Source organism: Nicotiana sylvestris, chromosome 2 (assembly GCF_000393655.2).
Source record: "Nicotiana sylvestris chromosome 2, ASM39365v2, whole genome shotgun sequence".
NCBI lineage: Eukaryota > Viridiplantae > Streptophyta > Magnoliopsida > Solanales > Solanaceae > Nicotiana > Nicotiana sylvestris.
In genome coordinates, this window is record NC_091058.1 from 201,934,815 (window position 1) to 201,940,126 (window position 5,312).

Here is a 5,312-nt window from a genome sequence, read left to right on the forward strand (position 1 = left end):
CTGGTCTCTCAGCTTCTCTCGGGAGATCAGAACGTGGATCATAGGGGTAGGTTTCGGGAGCTTTGAAGGTGGGCTCCGGGGGATAATACTGGTTGTCCTGAGCTTGGAACACAGGTTCACTCGGGGATCTATGGAGTGCAGCTGGTGGAGACGCCACAAAGACAGGGGTGACTGGCGGAGGAGGGTATGGAATTGATTTTGGTGGTGGAGCTTGTGGCATATGAGAAGTAGTGCCATGGTAGTGTTGATAAATGGGAAAACCTGGATCGGTGGCGGGATGATCCTGAGACTGAGCTAATGGTGGGATAAAAGCCGAGTTGGCTGGGTAAGACGACGGTGATTGCCCTTTGGACCAGGCTTGGTACATTTCAGTCATCTGTTGCTTAAGTTTGAGCATCTCCTCTTTCATTTTATTGACATCCAACTCCTCTACCTCAACACTAGTGTCGACATCCGGGATAGACATAATTTCTGGTACTGGTCCCTTTGATCTGGTTTGGTAATGATAATGTGCCAGTATCCTCTAAATAAACTAACTGCTTGAATTCTCTGGAAAACAACAAACTTGTTAGTTCTTAACATATATGCAATTACATGTTGGGATGCAATGCACCTAGGCAATTAACCATTTTCTATCATGCATTTGCTTCGGTTGTGTGCGTCATTCCGACATCTCATAATTGTGCCCCTTCTTTTAAGCTTCTTTTATTCTATCTTTCTTTATTACCCCTTTTTATTTTTTAGTGGTGGTCGAATTCTATAGAGATTGCCTACGTATCATGTCCCCGCATGAATCAGACCGTGCGTAGTTTTGTCAATTTTGACAACACAAAAAACCAACTCTTTTTTTTTGAAAACAATAAAAATTCTCTTTTTGTTTCTTTTTTTTTTTAAAATTTCGGCAGAGTTTCGGTATATATAGGTTTTCAAAACAGGTAATTACCTCCCTTAGCCCTCACACTGCTATTTCTTTTGCAAACTCTTTTCTTTTATTCAAAAACCGGTCAACATGCTAATCAGAAGCAAACAAATGCACAAGTAGCAAGTAAGATGCATCAGGATGGTCGTTTCATTTTTTGTACACCTGTCCTAGACAGTCCCAACCCCTGTGTTGAGTCTCCAAAGTCAAAATGCACGTGATGCAGACAAACGTTCCTACTAGGGATCCGACATGAGGTCTTGTTATACTAGGTTAAAAACCTGGGTTTATTTGTTTTAGACCTGGCTTACCCGAGTGGACAACTCGAGCCGAGGGAGGGCTGCGTACCGGTAATCAAAAGATCATCCGGTTTTGCAACTTGTCCGAACCTCGTTCTATTTGGAATAGGACTCTAACAGAAAGAAGTCACGACCAGCGTGCACTCCTCGGGAGAGAGAAGAGAGGGGTTTCGTAGCAATTTATATACAGTTCAGATAATATCAAAGCGGTAAAAATCAACATTTAGCACATTAGACCCAAACATGTAAATAAGACCAGATAATAAATAAAGCCAAATATAACAATTATCCTAAGCTCCAATTCTTGAACCCTGAACCAGAGATTTTGGGTTCGTTTCCCCAGCGGAGTCACCAGAGCTGTCACACCTCCTTTTTACCTATACCCCCAGAAGGAGTATATAAATGAGTTTTTCCAATTAAAGGACAATCGAAAAGGGATTTATTATTAAAAGATTCAGAATCGCCACTTGGGAGATGTATGGTATCCCACGTCACCGGTTGAATCCCGAATCGAGGAAAAGCTTGACTCTGTTTAACAGTCCGCGAACCAGAAATCCGGGTAAGGAATTCTGTTAACCCGAGAGAAGGTGTTAGGCATTCCTGAGTTCCGTGATTCTAGCACGGTTGCTCAACTGTTACAATTGGCCTATTATCTGATTTTAGTATATGTTTTAACCTATGGTTCAATTTTAACTTTATAACCGCTTTTATTTAATTATTTTTTAGGAAAGATTCAATGTCATCTAAAATGCATCTTGAACCATGTCACATAAATGCACCCGCGGTCCACGACACATTTTATCTAACATTGTTGAGATTTGGATTTGGGTCACATAAATGCACACCCGAGTTTAGGAAATTAATTTAAATTATACGCTTAAAACAACTACGCCTTTCAAGTTTGCGAGGGCCATGGAAAGTTCACTAATGGTGTACTTCGATTTCTGAAGAGTTAAAATTAATTAAATGAGGTCCTTGGGTTTTGGGATTTTATTTAGCATGACACACCTCAATTTATTTCAAAAGTGTTTCATTATTCGAAGTTGTTATGCTCGGGCTACATGAACTGCACCCCCGAATTGAGATTCGCGTATTGTAATCATGCCACGGGAACCGTAACCATAGCCACAATAATTTATTATTGATCGCGCCTAAAGCAAGCTACGATGTTCATAAGTTGATATTTCCTAAAGCTTGGGATTAAGGCCGAGAGTTTATGGAATTTATTTGTGAAAAACAGGGCAGATCTTAACTAAAAGATGGCGAGGCATGTATACTACAATCATTCAATGATTCTGTCCATTCATAAGGGAAATGCGACAAATATTAGAAGGTATGGGATTGAAATCATTTGACTTAAAATGCAACACTGATAGACGAATCATCACATAAAAAAAAAGAATATATCTACTGCTAAAAGACAAATAACTGGCACAATTCAAACATCTTGACAAATGAGATCATATTAAAATCAATTTAAACCCATATTGTATTAACAAATTGATTCACTTCATACGCTACCCATTTAGCACATACGGGCTGATAAAGAGAAATCAAAGACAATGTAATTGAGAAAACGTGATGTTATTACTATTTGTGGGTAAAAATGATCTAAGAAACAGAAAGGGACTTTGTGTGAATCTATGACCATTTGGTGATATTTTACATCTACACATTTGAATATTCAGCAAGAACATCAATGTCAAAACAAGGGAGGATAGTTCATTAACATAAATGAAATAGACTTACAGAGTAATTAATGTGTTTACCTCTCAACAGGAGGTACAAGAACAAGTAACCAACTAAAGCTAGAATGTGAGAAAGAAGTTCAAAACATTTAGCGAAGCAACAACAACTTAGGAGCTCAACAACGAAATTACTACATATGAAAATACCTATTATGAATGTCCTTGAAAGTCCCCTTATACATATACACCAATTCAAACCCCATGAAATCCAAGTAACTAAGCCATAACTTGTTCTATGTTTCAAACCAAAGCTAATTCTAAAACAAAGAACTTAGCAGATGCACCCAACAATAAGATGATTACAAACCTAGTCATACTATATTCAACCATAAATATACCTCGCCCAAGATATCTCCGAACTAAATAATACACATTATGCATGAAATGGAAAGAGACAGAAGTGAGAATTCAATAGCAACCATCATCCAATTTGTTCACATTTCAGAATCAAGCTTCAAACTACCCTTAAGTGGTGTCCATGGAATTGATAAATACCTGGAAGTAAACATGAAACAAAAGGGTGAGGATTTCAGTAGTAACATCAGCAGAATTGAGTTCAGATCCAAGGAAATAGTGCCACAGATCAGTTCAAAATCGTGAAATGCAACCAAGGATCCAATTTCGGATTCACAGTAAAACCAACAAACTCGACATCCAAGATAAATGACTGAAACTCAAACTATTTCTAAGTCCAAACAGTTAAGAAATTGATTCAAGGAGAGAAAAATTTCAGATTAGCAAATTCAAACTCAATGGAACAGTGCTAAAATTTTCAGCTGTTTTCAGATTGTTTCTTTTTTCCCCCAGATTTTTCTCTTAGTCTCCCTCTTTCAGGTCTATGTGTTCTCCCTATTCCTCTCTGTATTCAAAAAAATGATCCCCTTTTAAACTTCAAGCCTCTTTCCCTTTATCTATTAGTTAATCCTCCTTTCCAACCTATGTATCCCTTTACACTTGTCTTCTTTTTCCTTTTCATCCTCCCCCCATGTTACCTGACTCCCAACTTTATCAAAAAAACATTAAACAGAGTGTCATTTCCACTACCAACCCCTTTTCAATTCTCAATTAACCCCCACTAACTTAATGCTTTCTTAATTTAAACAACTATTGCAATTCCAACCCCACCACTACCAAAAGCTTCCTAAGTAGGTGAAATTCCTTTAATCTAAACAATTCCTAGACTACCCCCTAAAGGCTTTCTCTTAGACACTAAACCTTTACTGGAATTCTTACTAGCAGCAACCGTGGAAGCAATAGCCGTGGCAACAACAATGTGACTCGCAGTTCCAAATTTGCGAATCAGGCGCAGAGCGAGCATGTTCTGATGCTCTCTCCCTAAGTTTCAAACATATACACCAAGAAAGAACTAATCTTTCATTCAATATTAACAATATCTTGAGTACCCTCTAATATTTAGTTCAATATACAAGCGATATCTCAAAATACCACTAATCTTCACTTTACTATATACAAGCAATATCTCAAATACCCGAGGAGTAAATGACAAATAATATCATGATATAATCTAATTGAAACTATGACCTCAATGGAAGCTCAAATTTTACAAAATTAAATCATATAATATCCTTTTAGCAATTCCAACATAGCTTAAACCAAGAAAAATTGAAAAGAAACAATAGATAGATATCATGCTATTCGTATCGTATTGAAAATTGACATCAAAATTAGAAGTGAGCGTGGGGAAAATTGAACTTGAGATGCCTTCTTTTAAATGAGTAAAATCAGTGACTGCAAAGATAGGTTCAGACTGAACTATGCGCAAGACCCGGTGACGAAAACAAAACACGAGCAACAACTGAATCAGACCTCGAACCGTACCTTGAATAAGCGGCTAGGACTTCGACACGAAAACCAAATGCCTTGCCAGAAAACTCAGACGATTAACGAAGGTTTCAGCCACGTCCATGGCCTTTCGTCACTACTGATTGCCATTTCCGGCGAGACTTGGTGAACGGAGGAGTAGGTGAGGCTGGTCTCATCGAAGAAGACGAACTTCAGGGGTCGTCGAGTTTGAGTGTAGAGGGAGCGGCTGGCGACGGGGTCTGGGCTCGTTTGGTCGCCGATATGATGAGAGGCAAAATCAAAGAGTGGTCTGGTTCGTCAGTTGTTGAAGAGATCAGGCGTCGATGGAGGGACAGTCGTTTGGGGATGGGGTGGTTCGAAGAAGATGATCTGAGGGGTGGGGTGATGGGTCTATTGCGGCTGATTACTGAAGGGTGTAGGTCTAGGTTATTTTTAAGAGGGATCCGGGTTAGGGACGGGTTTGGGTCAGGTCATGGGCGGGTTTTGGGCCGGATTGGATTGGGTCTGGGGTGGGTTTTTGTT